Raw genomic sequence first — 18340 nt, 5'->3', positions numbered from 1 at the left:
TAACAATGATTTTTATGTTACACATATTACATTACACACTCTCCTATCGGGGCCAGGAACAACCCATTTTGTCTTTATTCATTTATTTATTTCTTGATTTATTCATGCAATGATTTACTGAAAATACAATACCCAAAAGCCCAAGAACAAACTCCTGTGTATTTTTAACTCCTAGAATAAGCTCATTCTCCATAGAGACAACAGAGAGTAATCTGTACTGGACCTCAGAGTTATAGGGTTTAATCAAAATCCTTGATTTCAGACACCCCAGGGTACTCATCATTGATCCAGGCTAAGCAATCTTTTTCTTGATTTATACCTTTGTTTATGGATCCATTCTTTGATCCACCAACAGTAATAAAATCAATATCCAAAAATTTTTAAAGAGCCAAGAACAAAATCCTTGGAGAGGACCAAAGTCTATTTCCAGGCTCTTTTCCCATAACTACACCTTTTCCCCAAAGACTTTTCTTGTAGCAGCCCTCAGAGAGGTATGCATGGGTCAGTTAGCATCCCAGCTCCAAGGGCGTCCTAGTCTATCTTCCATCTTTCTCCGTCCTCCTTCGGTGAGCAGCTGTCCAGCAGCCCTTCCCACCGTAACGTGAATGTGCCGAGACTGCGCTCTCACATGGTCCCCATCAGCCACATGGAGCTACTAAGTTCTTGAAATGTGGCTAGTGCAACTGAAGAACTGAAGGGAAAATTCACTGAACTTTCATCATTTTAGACTTAAATAGCCACGTGTGGCTAGGGGCAACCACACTGATAAACTAATAAAGTCTTAGACTTTATTACCGAATAAATGTTTAAGTCAAATGCGTTACAAAAATTAGATGGATTGTGAAATGGACAGAATGTCTTCCGTCTTGTTTTCAACCACGATTGTCCTGAACCGGAGTGACCATAATCTTTATTTCATGGCACATTCACATCACCGATCCATGTATGGCTTTAAATAATTCAGTGAACACTGATGAAAAATCCACCCCAGCTGACAAGATCGTGTGACTGCTATTTACTTTAGTCATTATGTTCCTTACCCACAAAGGTAACAGCCAAGGTCTTCATCAGCAGAGACTGATTAAATCAACCATCATCTTCCTTCTGTGGAGTCAAGTGCCAATGTTCAGAAAAGCGAACAGCCCAAATTTAGATTGACTTAAAGGGCGAGAGTTGTGTGGTACAAGATTAATTAGGAAGTTGATTCACTTCTCATTTCCATCACTGACCCAAGGACGCCACTCCTTATTTACTTCTTGATTTTAAATAATACTATTTTTAAATAATAATTTTACATTTTAAATGATACAATGAACACCACTGAGTTCACCGGCAAAAATAAAAACTCTGCCCATTGCACTTTTCTGTCTAGAGACCCCCAACCCAAATAGGCAAGAGCCTGGACAACTGTTTTTTTTTTTAAAGGACTCAGTTTGTGTAGAAACGGATGAGTTTAAATTTGTGATTCACGGCATATTCTCACCAAGATCTATGCTTGACCCCCCTTATATATTAATTCAATCATTCATGGTTTTATTTACTTATTTATGGAGTGACTCAGGGACTATTTGCTCATGCATTAAAATATACTAACACACACATACACAGGGAAACCCATGAATCCAGAACAGAAATTCTCTCCATGTGCAAGTGTCCACATGCCCAAAGCTAAGCTACAAAGAGAGGATCAGTGGTATAGATAAAAATTAGTCATTCTTGCTTCTTACCGGGCCATGTTCTGCCCCCTTTTAAAACTGTGGTTAGGACATAACCTATTCAAATGTAACAATTCATCAATATCTGGGAATTAACTAATATTAGACAAGAAACTCGAAAAACATTATTTTGTCTCCATGTCTATTATAGTACCCACAGAGCTTTAAAAATGAGCCGCTCCTCCTTTTTAATAAAATCCAGTGAACAGAGATAAATTAATAATAACTGTTCATAAGGCATATTCTAATATGAACTATGCTCATTCTTTTTCCAATTAAGTATTTAATGAATTATTCATGTATGTAATTTTTCCTAAAAACAACCAACCAGCAAACCACCACCTATATCAAACAATGATACAGAGTCTTAAATACATCTGCCTATCTGCTCCTTCCACAAAGGGGCAACAGCCTTTAAAAACAGTTTTTCACTGCAACGGAGTGCCACAGAAATGTTTCCTTACATACTCTCCTGATTGGTCTATGCACAGATTTATATTTACTCACTTTTATATTTCTTCAATTTATTCATGCCTGATTTACTTAGAAAAATTCAGCCTACACCCATCAAGTGTGTATGCCCATAATCAAGATACTTGAACATTCTCAACTTGAGCTCTAAGCTCATTTCCACAGAGGGAAAAAAAAAAATGAGGCCACTTTTTAATCATGGACCTCAGAGTCACAGATGGCTTTAATCAAAATTTTTGATTCAGACACCCTCCAATCTCATCATCGGTCCACACTTGGCACTCTCCCTTCGTTCGACTCTACCTTCATTTTCCCATGAATCGCCAACTCCCGGAACAAGATACTCAACAGAACAACGACGTGTCTGTAGACTGATTTCTCACAGAGCGCTCAGACTAGATCTCCACGTGAACCCTGCTTCGTATCAAGACCTTATCACTAAAAATGTCTCATGAGTGGGCCATGTTCCTTTGATGTCCAGTTTTGTCGGACATTAATACACCAGTATTAATGGTGTAATGAACAACAAAAAACCACAACGATGTCCCACATTTAGAACAGACAATATGCTCTACCATCCGAGACCTCCTTCCTCTAAACAATGAATAGCCTGGATCTCTATCAGAATGAAAACGCTTCAATCAACTGTGGTTTAGAAATAATACGGACTGGCAAACAGTTCCAAAAATTAATTTAAGTGCCTTCCATTTAAAAAGTGCATCTCAGTTGTGCTGAAATGGGTTCATTCTACTCCTTGGCCCAGAACACATTCCGACTATTGGTCCATACTTCGTGTTCGTAGATTTTATTTTTGTATACAGAGCCTTTCTCTTCTATTTTAACTACCTTAGTGACCACGTATGGACAAACCACAGAACAAGAACAAACTTTGTTACATTTGCTTCTTACCCACAGAGGTAACAGTCAAGATCTTCCTCATTGCACAATGGCTGAAACCAACGTGGAGTATTCAACCAGGAGCATAGTGTAGATTTTTAGAAGAGCGGAAAGAACAAATGTAGATTTTTAAATAGAAGTTAGTTCTGCATTAGTAGATTAATAATAAATATTCGTTTCTGTCACATTTTCATCAATACAACAGTTGGTATTCTTTTCATCCACTGAATTACACTGAATTACTGAACTATTTTTTTACTTTTATTTTTTAAAGATTTTATTTATTTATTTGACAGACAGACTGCACAAGTAGGCAGAGAGGCAGCAGAGAGAGAGGGGGAAGCAGGCTCCCCGCTGAGCAGAAAGCCCGATGCGGGGCTTGATCCCAGGACCCTGGGATCATGACCTGAGCCAAAGGCAGAGGCTTAACCCACTGAGCCACCCAGGCGCCCCTGAATTACTCAATTTTTAGTGTGAAATAACATAGAGATGATCTTTTATAATCTACCACCCAAAACAAACACACACACAAAACTAGCACTTATTACTGGTATCTGTCTCTATAACCTACCAAATAGTGAAAAGTGCAGGTTCTCCTTCAGTGGGAAAACTTTAGCAAAACGGGATGAATGTAAGTTCTTATTTCAGGAAACAATCTGAACAATGAGCCGTCCTATACTTGAATTCTTGTGTTTATCAAACTCTAAGGCTAATTTAATTATCTACCTTTTATTTCTAAAGAAAACACAAAAAGGGAGAGCCGTGAACCACCCAAAACGGAATACTATTACATGCCATTTTCCATCCCCGCCCTGTTGCACCGATGGAAATTTCTGCAGTGGAGAAAGTCTCCATGAGCACCACTCATTCAATATGGCAGCCCTGGCCACATCCAGTCTGAAACGTCGCTAGTGTTACAAAGGTGGGAATTTTTATTTTTGAATGTAAATGTTAACAGCAAGATAGATCTAGAGAATGGTGGTTATAGGATCTTTCCCTGAAGGAGGGACCTGGATATTTTTCACTTAAGTGGACTTCAAGATGACAGAACAGGTTTAATCGTGCTCCTTTGTATGTGATACGTGCTTCTCACTGACCCACGGTCTACATTCTTTTAAATAATGGACTGAGACATAAAACTTCTTTTACACACTCCTAATAATGGCACGAATTCCGGTGAGCCCTAAGGATACTTCACAAGAAGGCTAAGTGATACTAAATGGATCCATTGGCTTTTCACTTGCAGAAATGCTCAATAAAATACAGCTACATTTTTCTTTCATTTTTGGTTATTTATTTATTTTTACATTTTTCTTTTGAAAGAAAAGTCAATGAACACACTTACCATACTCTCCTTTCCCATGTTCATACTCAGACCATTTCTAAGTTTCAATAATTATTTAATAATGTATTGGGGAGTTTATCATTGATTATATTAAATCTTATTTATTAAAATATTTTATACTAATGGGCTTATCATGATTTGCCAGATTTTAATTGAATATATATGTACCATTATGTATTGCTGATTACTATGCAATATGTAAGTAAGTTTCCTGTCCCTTTTCAAAATAAGACAGGTCACTGACTCGCTACCACCTCAGAAGAAAAACACTGATGTTCCCAAGTGTCCACCTGTATGCTCCCAAAGGAGGAGAACCATTAGTCTACTTTAACTCAAAATTCCAAAAAATATTAATAATTATCTTGGATTCATTAACTCCTTTCTTGATTAGATAAGGTGCTGCCCTTCTCTTCACTGATCCTTTCCTTATAACACAATTCATAGTTGTGAACAAGACAACAACACAAATAAAGACCACCTTGAATATTTCTAATTTCTTCCATACACACATTTCCCGTAGATGCAATAGACCTCAGAGTTACGGACTGGGTTTAACCAAAAATGTTATTCAGGTGCCCCACGCACACGCATCATGGATGCACACTTGGTATTCTGTACCTTCATTTCATACACTGTTCTGCCTTATTCACTGGTTCACTAATTATTGCAGTCAACGTGCATAAATCAGGAAAACAAAACGAAGGTCCTGGAGGAGAGGAACACGTCCACGAAAGCTGACTTGCTACAAAGCTATCTCTCTCTATGCAATGCGCCTCAGCGTCGCAAATGTGTTTCCTTGCATCATCTCAACTCCCTTAGTCACCGGTCCCTGCCTGGGCTCTTTCATTTCACATCCATGTTTGAAAAATGGTACAGTGGGGGCGCCGGGGCGGCTCAGTGCGTTAAAGCCTCTGCCTTCGGCTCAGGTCATGATCTCAGGGTCATGGGATCGAGCCCCGCGTCGGGCTCTCTGCTCAGCGGGGAGCCCGCTTCCCCCTCTCTCTCTGCCTGCCTGTGATCTCTGTCAGATAAATAAATAAAATCTTTAAAAAAACAATAATAATAATCAAGTTTGGTAGATTGTGCTCATTCTAGGGAGTAAAAGGCAAACTGAAAAGAATGTCTACCATGAACTACTTTAAATGATCAAAGAAAATCAACCGGCAACCTTAATTTGCATAATTTTCTAAACATCTGGAAGAGAGAGCTCTATTTCATATTTACTAATTTGTGTGATTTTTTTATTTTAAATAATAAGATGACCGCCGCCGAACCTAGCACTAAACAAAAGAAAAATAATTGTAATTAGGGATATCTGTCTGGACTTCCTCCCCATGTAGGTAAAAGCCGGGATCATCTTTTTTTGTTGAACTTTATTTGCAGAACTGGATACGTGGGAGATTCAATTCAGGGCACAATCTCCACGGGGAGCCAAGCCTGACCCTACTTAATATATTTATTAATCCACCCACTGACTGTTCTATCCAATTACTCATGGGATAATAAGGCCATCCCTTCACTGTTCTAAGAGAATTCCAAAAATTAAACAACTCTCCAAACAGAAGAAAAATACTTATTATTTATAAAACGTCTGTGCGCTCCATGAGAAAGGCCTCGGGCTCTTTGAATGCCCGTGGATTATCAGTCGTGTGCGCCACGATACATCATGGTCTTCACATGGAACTGTGTGCTTTCTTTTCGTGCACTGTTGGCCAACTTTTCAAAAAAAATTTTGATATAAATGCAAATACATTTACTCACTCGTAATTATGCTGCACTACGTCAGCCCCCCACCCCGGCCAAGTACCTTGAATAATATTTACATCGGTCCTTATGTCATGACCCAGAAGAAGAGCAAACTGATTGTTTAATATCTGTTTGCCTACGCAGAACCGCATACGAAGACTGCATTAACCGTGAGTGCGGCTGCATAAAACATCACCATCCCTGCTCCGCGGTCTCCCTCTCCACCAGTTTATTCAATCAACTACTTATGTAAATGCATCTCCCTTTCCTTAATAAAATCATCAACGAGCAATGCGCCTCACCACAAAACACGGACTCTTATGCGCCGCTGACCATATGCACTCACTAAAGTGATAAAAAACCTTGACGATTCATTTACTGAGACAAAATATCTCAAAATGGTTTTAGTAACTACCCACGTTTCATTATATGCCTTTAAAGTAGTGCATGCATCTCTCTCTTATTCTTTATTCATTGATATATTTCTTTATTCATGGGCTAATTGTATTATAATAATGCAATTCATACCCCAAACCACAAAAGCGCACGAATAAGATGCTGTAGGCTCATTTCCCACAAAGAGAATAATGAGGTGTTTCTTTGTGATGGACCTCAGTTGCAGACGGGTTTAATCAAAATTCTGGTTTCAGAAACCCCATGACATTCATCATTGGTCCATGCTAGGAAATTTTTTTGTTTATTGATTAGTTTTCTGATTCACAAATAACAATACAATCACAAAATTCCAAAAACAAGATCCTCGAATGTTGGGCTTTTCCCCCGAAGAGCTAATTCATCTTTTCGTAATGGCGCTCAAAGCTGCCCAGGCAGGAGAGTCAAATTCCCTGCTTTTCTATCGAATCCACATTTAGCGCTGCTTCCTATGTGGTCCTCTCTTATTTAATTTGTCCATATGTCAAAGATGGTTCAACGAAAAATAACGAAACCACCATCTTCACTCACCTCTGGGCTGCCCCCGAAGAGCTGTCCGCTAGCTCTAGCCATACGGGAATGCTTAAACCAGCCACGGCAAAAATAAAGAATACTAAACTGCTCTGAAAAGAAATTATAGACCTTCTACCTTCTTTTAAAATTACCTCCATTGTACTAATTTAGATTAGACGTCATTTTTGGTTTATAACTCACCCCCATCGCCAGCCAACACTTGGAGAGTTTTATTTATTTTGTGTGTGCAGTACACAATTATTTACTTTGAAATTCTTCAGGTAACACCCATGAACAAACAGAGAATGCAAACTATGGGACTCACTTACATCCGTCTTCACGCTCCTGGTTGACTGTGATGACTCTTGCTAATGACTGAGTCGGCCATGCTGTTGTTCACTCTGGGTGGGAAAAAGCAGATACGGGTACATTTAGCATTTTTTAATAGCTGTGTATCAGACAGAGCTAGATACCAGTAAGAACTTTGGCTCAAACGTGCAATTCTTTAGTAATCAAGTACGGAATTCTTAGTGATCAAAAATATAAGAAACACTATCAAGTCCACCACCTAGCCCAAGATTAAAATCAGTAAGAGTTACATTCATCCACCGAGGTCAACACCTATTACAGAGACGGTTATCGGGGCACCTGGGGGGCTCAGGCGTTAAGCATCTGCCTTTGGCTCAGGTCATGACCCCAGGGTCCTGGGATCCAGCCCAGAGTCCATCTCCCTGCTCAGTGGGGAGTCTGCTTCTCCCTCTCCCACTCCCCCTGTGTGTGTTCCCTCTCTCGTCTCTCTCTCTCTCTGTTAAATACATATATAAAATCTTAAAAAAAAAAAAAAGATGGTTATCTAACAGATTATTGAATGATGCAAACACCTTCCTTTCTCTTAGTTTAACCCCCACCCCAGCAAGCCGCAGAAGCGCCAAACCCTGGCCCTGAGCTACAGACACATATTAGTTTCCATATAAAAGGGGATTACAGAGTAAGCCTTTCCATTTTCCTTCAAGACTGTATTGATATTAATAGTGTTCACTGCACTCTGCTAATTGTCCCATGAGGAGGCTTTCAGTGTTTCATGAACTCATTTCTTTATTCATTCATGCATTGATTCACTTGAAATAATACAATCCATATCCATGAACCACAAAAGCCTGGGGCAAGTTTATTGAATTTTCCTAACTTCTCCTATTAGCTAATTTCTACAGAGACTATTGACGGGTTCCCTCTCCGGAATGGACCTGAGATCAGAGCTCCAGAGGGCTTCTTCACAGGTGTGGGTTGGAAAGCCTCCACCAGTAGTCATCACTGATGGGGGCCGCTGGCTCCCTCACTCACTCGTGCTTTCTTGAACGGGCTCATTCATTCCCAGATTCACGGACAACAGTTAGGCAATCAATAACCTTTAATGACACAAAACTGAGAACAAAAGCCCGAAAGACAACCAGGATCTGTTCATGGCCCCCATTCATGGAGAACAAACAGTCACTCAACTTTTCACAAGGAACCTCTGATTAATCAGCACGCTGGCTTCAGTATCAGTCCCTAACTTAGGACCAGTGTCGTCCTGCTCCTTGTCACCTGACTTGCCCACACATGAAAGCTGGTGTCATCAACAACCAGAGACCTATCATCTCAATCCACAAGGGACGAAGGTGACATCTGCCATCTTCGGAGGCATTCTAGCTGCAAGGGTTAATAATTAAGGAATGTATTAAGCAAATGGGGCAAGAGTATTAAATGGGAAGATATAGGACTTTGAGAATATGTAAAAAGCCCTCCATCACTTTACTAACGGTCCACAGTTCAGATGAGTCAAAGTAAATATAAATTTTAATTCGTGACCCTTTCCAGTCACAGGGTCGGGATTGGCATTCCTTAATTTCAAATGTTATTTCACTAGTTATTTCATTGAACTAATTCCATGGGCTCCCATAAATAACCCCACCTAAGCCTTCAACACAAACATTGATATTTACATATATAAGTTTTTACGCTTCTTAGTCCCAGAATTATCAGCCAGGTCTTCCGGATGAGAGAATGATTAAATCAGCTTTCTGTTCGTTCTACAAACAAAGGAAGAAGGGGGGGAAGGAAAGCCAATTTGTAAACACAATGAAAACAGACGTCTCTTTTTTCAACTGAAATTTGTGAAGGGGAACAGGGAACCAGCAGCTCTATTTCCTACCACATTCTCATCATCTTCCCGAAGATGGTACTCTCTGACTTACTTAAATTTCTACTGAATAATAGGAATACTGCTGAATTCCTTGCTCAACACAAACTAAAACAAAAATCACCAATTAGAGAAATCTGACTTTATTTGCTACCTACGTAGGGGGAGCACGATCACCTGTGTAGAATTTAACATATTTGTTTCCTGGTTCTATCCTCCACTACATGTATTTATGGATTTATGGATTCACTCATTTACTGCCTGATTTTACTATTCGGTGAATAATAATACCAGCTTTCTCAAGAAGACTTGGAATTGTTAAACACCAACCCAGAACCAAATTATAACAATTTGGAAAGGTCTCAATATACCTAAAAAAGCCTAAAGTTTTTCCTAGACTATCTGTCAGTGGAAAAGTAAGAGAAATCAAAATCCTCATACTGAAACAGGTGGTGCTAGTTGGTCCCTGGTTTGCTGACTTTTTAAAAAGAGATTGATATATAAAATTATACTTTCTTTCCCTTACACAAAGACACGAATAGCTGTAATCTTATCTACTGGGCAAAAACACTGTACAAAATTCATGTCTGGCCATAGTCATGACCGTCAATAACAGACTTGCTTCTTTTTTATTGTTTTAATAAAAGTAAGTTTTTAAAGAGACTGGATTAACGATGAGTGTTCTCATATAAATCATTCTAATCATTGGTCTCCGCTTGGCACTCAGCTCTGTGGTCATTTAACCAACTAGTCTAGAATAAATGTGCTGCCATTTCCTTAATAAAAGAATCAGTCAGCGACCCAGCACCAACAAACACTCCCGAGTAGTACGTACAAATAACCACGGACCCCTTTCACTTACTATTATTTTATGAGAAATCAGAGTTTCAGCCAAATTTTAACACTACTACTCTATGTTACATTACATCCCTTAATAGGAAGTGTAAAACTTGTCCTATTTTTTTCGTCGACACACTTTCTTTCTTTGTGAGTCAATTTTGTAATAAAATACAGTGCATTTACTAAGAACCACGACAGCCCAAGCACAGGGTACCGTGTGCCCCTTTCCCACAGAGGAAATAACTACGTGTCTCTTTGTAATGGACCTCAGAGTTGCATATGGGTTTAATCAAAACTCCTGTTTCAGATACCCCATGGTACTCATCATTGGTCCAGGCACGTTTTTCTTCCTTTATCTCTTCATTTATCCAGGAATAACAATACAATTATAAATTTCCAGGACAAGATCTAGTGGCCCTTTCCCCACAAAGCAAACCGACTCGATCTCCTTTTACAATGGACCTCAGAGAACACATGTGATCAATTATTATCCATGCCTCGTAGCAAATCCACATTCACCACTGGTCCTTCTGTGGTTTTATTTAATTTGCCCACGTTTTAGAGATGTTTCCATGAAATTGATGAGACCGCCACCTTTAACCCATCTCAAAACAGCCTTCCGTTGGCTTATAGGCTGCCACACAAACAGTTGCCGGCCGGCACTATCCCATATGGGAATGTTCGAGTCCTCTGTGGAGGTGGATGAAATGAAGCATCAAGTAGTTCTGAGAATGAACGAAACGACTATCTTTTTAAACACCTCGAATGTGCCAACTTAGATTAAAAGTAGTATTGATGACATAGTCCCATCACTGGTCCATATTTGGAGATTTTTATTTCTTTTATGGACACGGATTCTTCGAACATACACTCACGAACAAAGCCTCCCAAGCCGGGACGGGAATTCTGAGTCTTACTTACATTTCTGTCTACGGTCTTTACACACAGAGCTAACTGCCAACATGTTGTTTCTTAGAAAAGGAGTAAGTCTGCTGTCTTACGGTTATTCTGTGGAGGAAAAACTAGAATTAACGTAGGTTCTTAATGTGCGGTAAGTATGTGGAATGAGGTAGTGATAAATTTTGGTACTTCTCTAATTACTCTAGTACACTGCTTCCACATTTAAGTAATGTACTAGCCACGGCTGAATCTACCACATAAGGATAAAAACAGTTCCTATCCAAAATATCTTTACATATGAATAATTTAAACAAAACAAAAAATGATTTTCACAGATGTTTCTTTTGCAGAACTGGGTACATTTAAATCCTTATTTTATGGGGCGCCTGGGTGGCTCTGTCGTTAAGCGTCTGCTTTCGGCTCAGGTCACGATCTCAGGGTCCTGGGATCGAGCCCCACAGCGGGCTCCCTGCTCTGTGCGAAACCTGCTTCTCCCTCTCACAACCCACTCCCTCTGCTTGTGTTCCTGCTCTCGCTATCTCTGTCAAATAAATAAATAAAATATTTTAAAAAATAAAAAATAAAATAAATCCTTATTTTACAGTCTCTGTGATAACTCATGCCACGACAAATCAGAAAAGACAACGAGATACCACCTCACACCAGTCAGAATGGCTAAAATTAACAAGTCAGGAAACGACAGATGCTGGCGAGGATGCGGAGAAAGGGGAACCCTCCTACACTGTTGGTGGGAACGCAAGCTGGTGCAACCACTCTGGAAAACAGTATGGAGGCTCCTCAAAAAGTTGAAAACAGAGCTACCCTACCACCCACCAATTGTACTAGGTGTTTCCCTAAAGGATACAAATATAATGATTCAAAAGGCACCTGTACCCCAATGTTTATAGCAGCAATGTCCACAATAGCCAAACTATGGAAAGAGCCCAGATGTCCATCCACAGATGAATGAATAAAGAAGAGGTGGTATAGATACACAATGGAATACTATGCAGCCATCAAAAAGAATGACCTTTTGCCATCTGTAATGTGGGTTGAACTAGAGGGTATTATGCTAAGCAAAACAAGTCAGCCAGAGAAAGACAAACACCACATGATTTCACTCATATGTGGAATTTAAGAAACACAACAGGTGAACATAGGGGAAGGGAAGGAAAACTAAAATACGATGAAAACAGAGAGGGAGACACACTGTAACAAACTCTTAACTCTAGGAAACAAACAGGGTTGCTGGAGGGGAGGTGGGTGGGGGGATGGGGTAACTAGGTGACGGGCATTAAGGAGGGCACGTGATGGAGTGAGCACTGGGCGTGAGAGTCGACTGACGAATCACTGAATTCTACCTCTGATATGAATATACGATATATGTTAACTAATCTGAATTTAAATCAAGAATTTTTTTAAAAAGACTAAAACTAAGACAAAAAAAATCTGCTACCAGAGGACATTTACCAATGTCTGGAGATATTTCTGACTGTCACAACCGGCGAGGGCGGGGAAGTGGGTGTCCATAGTGGCATCGAGTAGAGGCCGGGAAGTTACTAAACATTCTACAATGTACAGACGGCCTTCCCGGCAATGAATTATCCAGCCCAAGATGTCAGTAATGAGGGATTGAGAAAATCCTGCTGTACCCTTTTCAAAATAATTGGTTGAGGCATAAACGTATTTATACATTCACTCACAGTATCATCAATATCTACAAACAAAGTGGATTAGAAATTTAAATAGAATTAACAGCTGTTCATATGCTCATTATCCCCAGCTATAACCAACCAGAGCATGTTTTCTTGTTTTCAACAAGCAACCAGCACCTTAAAGACCACACAGAACGACACACACGAATTTCCCGGTACTCATCTGCGTATGTTCCTGTCCCAAACAGGGATCAGATTTAATCAATATATTATGGATATTATGGATATATTCTGGATACTTCAGAAAATATTAATAAAAAAAACACATTAACATTCTCGTAATTGGGGGACATATGGCTCTCTGTCTTTATTTCTGTCTTTATTTATTCATTTATTAATTCACTTAGAGTGCAACAACCCAGACCTATGAACCTTCATAACTTAAGAGCAAAATGCTGAATATTACTAACCTCTGCTGTAAGCTGATTCACCATATAGGCATTAACTAGGTTTCTGACCTCAGAGTTATAGGGTTTAATCAAAATCATTGATTCAGACACCCCAGGAAACTCATCATTGGTCCAAACTTACTTCCTGACAGTTGAAGGATAAATGGCCTAGATCTTTATCACTGAAAAAATGTTTAAATTAACCATGATACAAACTATAACATTAAAAAGCCCTAAAAATGAATAAAAGTCCTCCATGATGTTTAATAAACCCTAATTGTTCTGAGTTGGATTAATTGTTTAGTTTCCACTACTGGTCCCTCCATGGCACCTTTTCATTTTACTCAGGTGTTAAGCATTTATTCCTCTGACATAATGCCATAACGAACCATCCAAACCGAGGGCATGAACTCTGACTATAATCTACTACAGTCTCTAGGCTCCTTACCCACAAAGGTAAAAACTAAAATCTTTAGTACCATTGAATAATTAAATCAGCTATAGTGTTTCTGTTGCATGAATTAAAGGACACTTTTTATAAAGAACAGAACAGCAGAGACTGAACTTCTTTTAATGGACTCGAGGCAAGAGGTACAAGATGAATAAACCTTAGTTGCTACCAAATTCTCATTACTGACTCAAGGACTCCCTTTTTTATTGACTTATTTATCATTTACTTTTTCACTTATGCAGTGAACAGTGTGAAATCTACCACCCACTAGTCGTGAAATAACTAAATGTAACTAGTCCTTCTATCCACCTGGATACTGCCTAACTACGTGGTTCCCAGCCTCATTCATCTTTTTCAAGGGGCCACACTCATGCTTTGCTCAGAGCATATATACCATGAAGCATTGATCTAAAGTTCACCCTAATGTAACCCTAGCTACTGATCCAATCATGTTTCTCTCTTATTTAATTAGTCAAAGAATAATTTGATTATTTATTCATTTTGTTGAGGAAAACGAGTAAAACCCACCAGTACTCCAAAACCGAAATACCAGTTCCTGCAATAGCTGAGAGCCACTCTGTCCAAAGTGGGATTAAGTCTAGATTTCTTCCTCTTCTTCTAAAATGGTTTAATCATTATATTTGTTTCAGGACACGGGTTCCTCTGTCCTTTTTTTTTTTTTTTTTGAGATTTTATTTATTTATTTGACAGAGAGAGATCACAAGCAGGCAGAGCAGCGGGGTGGTGGGGGGGGCTTGGGGGAAACAGGTTCCCCACTGAGCAAGAAGCCTGACGTGGGGCTTGATCCCAGGCTGAGACCATGACGGGAGCAGAAGGCAGAGGCTCAACCCACTGAGCCACCCAGGCGCCCCTCCTCTGCCTTATTTTAAATAACCAATATATGAACTCATTTATTCAATAACTTCTAACAGTACAAAATGAAGGCAAACTGAGCATGGGACAACATTGACTAATACTAGTATCTGTATGTTCACTGTCCACAGTTATAACCTGTTAGACTCCTTTTTGTTGTCTCAAATGATAATGAACAGCATTTGTTTGGTCACAGCTACGATCCTATTCTCAGTATCAGTCCATCCTGGGCTTTCTTTCCATTAGGCACTTACCTAAGCAATTGTTTTGAGTGTGAAGGATTTGATTTGTTCCTTTTCTAAACAGAACCAACCACCAGCTACCTACCCGAAATCAGAAACCACACAGATTCTCACGGAATAAGACGCACATTCCTTATGGAAAAAGACCTGATGGATTCAGATGCTGGAACCCAGAGTTTCGGGGAATAATGTAATAATTCCTGCTTCCACTGCAGACGCACATCGTCGGTGATCATTCCCTCACTCACCTTCACTCTTGCCTTGCTGTACTTAGGACAGCGATCACAGACATTAAGAACCAGAGCTCAGGGCCAGACCACCGACTCCTCTTAACTTCTGCGTTTAAGTCCCTCTCTCACAGAAGAAATAACTAGATTTTTTTTTTCCTAGCGGACCTCAAAGTTAGAGTTTAATTAAAATCTTGGATTCAGGGGCGCCTGGGTGGCTCAGTGGGTTAAAGCCTCTGCCTTCGGCTCAGTTCATGATCCCAGAGTCCTGGGATCGAGCCCCACATCGGGCTCTCTGCTCAGCAGGGAGCCTGCTTCCTCCTCTCTCTCTGCCTGTTTCTCTGCCTACTTGTGATCTCTGTCTGTCAAATAAATAAATAAAATCTTTAAAAAAAAAAAAAAAAAATCTTGGATTCATACATCTCCGAATACTCATCATTCGTAGATTTCTTCCTTTATTTATGAATTGCTTATCTCATTATCCACTGATTCACGAATAACAGTATAATCCCAAGAACGACGTCTTTGCATATCACCGAGAACTGGCTCTACACCCAACTCCCGCAGTGCTAATAGACAAGGACTCGTTTTGCGAAGTATATGGATGCTCTTTGCAAATTTAAATTAGCTAACATCCTTGCTTCCTATCAATTTCGTTGGTCCGTGCCTGGCCCTTTTACATTTAAAGATGCTTCAAGAAATAACCATATGGGACCTTTACTCTTTCTCCCCAAGGAGCACATCAACCATTTTGCCCATCTTGTGTGTTCCTTCCTCAAGAAATCCACAGCGTTCATCTTTATCAATGGAGAAGTACTCAAATGTACTGCAATGCAAAAATGAAACACAATGGGGATCAACCCTGAAAACAAAGGAGACACCCTGTTTCTTTCTTAGTGAATTTCAGTAGTACTGAATCCGATTAATCATAAATCCCAACTTGGGTCTGTGCTGGTGTTATTTGGCTTTACTTATTAATCTACCCATTCATCACTTCGGAAAATCCAAGCAACACCCATAAACCAACCTCCCAACCCAAGAATGTAACACTCTGCTACTTACATCAGTTTCTTCTTTCCTTCCCCACACGGGTTGTGAAAGCCAAGATCTTTAGCAGTCGAGAATGGTTAAATCATCTGTGGTGTGTTAACTTGGTGAAAATGCAGACTCGCAAAGAGAGAAAGAGCCTACAGTTAGATTTGTTTTTTAAGCGAAGATAAGTGTGGCCATATCAGATCAATCACGAATGTGGGTCATTTTAGAATGTTATCATTGTCCATGAATCACTCTTATTTCTTGACTTACTTAATTTTTCTCGTTGAACCACACAATTAACACCAGCATGATAATACGAACCATTATCTACCATAAATATCCGTCTCCATACTCCCTCTCCATAAATTTCACAACTCAGTGGTTGCTTTAATGGACCTCAGTTGAACAAACCTGGGTAAATGTAAATCTTTATTTTATTGCATATTCCCACCAATGAAGCACAAATTTTTCTGACTGGTGTCTACTGATTCATTTATTTATTCATGTATATAATTAGGCATAAAATAAGTCAATTACATACCCATTTTTCTGAAGACTTTCCCCAGGCAAATTTCCACGTACACCGAACGTAGTAATAACACACTGCCTGTTAACCAACTGGAACGTAAATGAGAACTTAAAAAAGAAATTTCTATGTGCACTTTACCCAAAGTGGAAGGAGCTGCGAGTTCTATTTTTTTTTTTAATCTAGACAACATTTGGGTATAGACGGAGCAATCATTATCTTTGGTTCATAGCACAAATTCCTCCCTGGCCTTTGCTCAGCCTTCTTTTGAATAATTAACCTGTATAGAAATGCACTCGTTCATTCCCCTATGACAGTATGTCAGTATCAATGAAAACCAAGGCACGGAACGGGAATATTAAATATCCAGTCTACATGCTCACGGCTCAGAGACATAGCTGATAATTAGATCTTCTTTTGATTTAAAAAAAATTAAACTACTGAATACGGTTCTATTGACTGTAACTCTGGTCACATGGTGCATCCTCTGTATGGATTCACGCCTGGCCCTCTCCTCTCAATAAGACAATATGGAAACAATCGATTATTTCTGTAAGCCCTTTTTTTTGCTCCCTCTTAACTAAAACCACCAAACAAAGAATCAAAGCAGCAACATGAACTCTCAGGTCTATCTGTCCATACCTGTCCTTACGGAAGATTGTCTGTGGAACCCAGTGCTTTAAATATACACGAAACACAATCTTCGTTTTATTACACAACTTCACAGTTGGTCCACGTGTGGCCCTCCTTACCTCTGTTCATTTACACATTTCCTTATCCGTTCAGGAGTCCATTTGCCAAAGACTCTACCTTTTCTCTTGTTCACAGGAGTCCGCACATTTCCGGACAAGGATTAACACAATTTTGTTTGTTTGTTCCATGTTTATTTTTTATTTTTATCTTTTTCAGTTTTTATTTAAATTCCAGTATAATTAACCTACGGTGTGCGACCAGTTTCAGGTGTACAATAAGGTGACTCGACACCCGGAGCTCATCGCAAGGGCCCTCCTTCATCCCCATCACCTGGTCCCCGACCCCGCCCCCCCCCCTCCGGTGACCATCAGTTTGTCCTCTGTCGTTAAGAGTCTATTTCCCACTTTGCCTCTCTTTTTTCCTTATGCTCCTTTTGTTTCTTAAATTCCAAACGGGTGAAACCGTAAGGTATTTCTGTTCCTTCGACGGATATATTTCACTTAGCATAATCCTCTCTAGCTCCATCCACATCGTTGCCAATGGCAAGATTTCGTTCTTTTGGATGGCTGAGTGGCGGTCCTCGGTATACAGCTACACATCACCTCTCCTTTATGCCTTCATCCATCCGCGGCCGCCCGGGCTGCTTCCGTATCTTGACTACTGTACCTACTGCTGCCACAAACCTAAGAGCGCCTGTGTCCCTTTAAATTCGTATTTTTGTACTCCTTGGGTAAATATCTAGTAGTGCAACTGCTAGACTGCGACTCGGTTCTAGTTTTTAATTTCTGAGGCGCCTCCGTGCTGTTCTCCAGAGTGCCTCCGCCGGCTCCCCTTCCCACCAACTGTGCAAGAGGGTCCCCTTCCCCCACATCCTGTACAATTTTAGATTCAGACTCAAACCCTGCTCCAGGACCCTTCCCTGTCCCCAACTCTGCATTCTTTTTCTTTCAGTCTTTTACCCTTTTGTTTACTGTTTCACAAACTCTTCCAATAACAACAGAGTCAATACACACAAATCACAAAAGCTCAAAAACAGTGTCTTGCCTATGACGAGATCTATTCATAAGCTCAGTTTCTCCTAAAGCGAATACCTCCGATCTCCTTTGCAGTGGCCCTTCCAAGCAGCACACGTGTGCTCCCTGAATCATCTG

At 39.9% G+C, this 18340-nt stretch overlaps 1 long non-coding RNA gene and 5 other non-coding genes across 16 annotated transcripts in view; all 6 read right to left on the bottom strand.

The window, feature by feature from the left end:
• Positions 1 to 13349, bottom strand: part of LOC123943113 — a 56106-nt gene extending 42757 nt beyond the window's left edge. For 7 of the 11 annotated variants that reach the window (XR_006818572.1, XR_006818576.1, XR_006818577.1 and 4 more), the window contains exons 1-7: positions 13164 to 13349; positions 11060 to 11146; positions 9102 to 9188; positions 8617 to 8808; positions 7445 to 7520; positions 3096 to 3136; positions 1041 to 1104 (exon numbers count right to left, since the gene is read on the bottom strand). This is a non-coding gene — a long non-coding RNA (uncharacterized LOC123943113). The remainder of the gene's footprint in view (positions 1 to 1040; positions 1105 to 3095; positions 3137 to 7444; positions 7521 to 8616; positions 8809 to 9101; positions 9189 to 11059; positions 11147 to 13163) is intronic. The other 4 variants (XR_006818574.1, XR_006818575.1, XR_006818579.1 and 1 more) reach the window with 4 other exon arrangements.
• Positions 218 to 290, bottom strand: LOC123945183. Its single transcript, XR_006819093.1, has one exon. It is a non-coding gene; the product is annotated as a small nucleolar RNA SNORD113/SNORD114 family (small nucleolar RNA).
• Positions 2385 to 2458, bottom strand: LOC123945179. The gene has a single exon (XR_006819089.1). It is a non-coding gene; the product is annotated as a small nucleolar RNA SNORD113/SNORD114 family (small nucleolar RNA).
• Positions 6780 to 6852, bottom strand: LOC123945191. Its single transcript, XR_006819099.1, has one exon. It is a non-coding gene; the product is annotated as a small nucleolar RNA SNORD113/SNORD114 family (small nucleolar RNA).
• LOC123945180 lies at positions 10399 to 10473 on the bottom strand. The gene has a single exon (XR_006819090.1). It is a non-coding gene; the product is annotated as a small nucleolar RNA SNORD113/SNORD114 family (small nucleolar RNA).
• LOC123945188 lies at positions 13206 to 13277 on the bottom strand. Its single transcript, XR_006819097.1, has one exon. It is a non-coding gene; the product is annotated as a small nucleolar RNA SNORD113/SNORD114 family (small nucleolar RNA).
• Positions 13350 to 18340: the final 4991 nt, after the last annotated feature.

This window comes from Meles meles, chromosome 6 (genome assembly GCF_922984935.1).
Source record: "Meles meles chromosome 6, mMelMel3.1 paternal haplotype, whole genome shotgun sequence".
Lineage (NCBI taxonomy): Eukaryota > Metazoa > Chordata > Mammalia > Carnivora > Mustelidae > Meles > Meles meles.
This window is presented reverse-complemented; position numbering and strand designations above follow the sequence as displayed.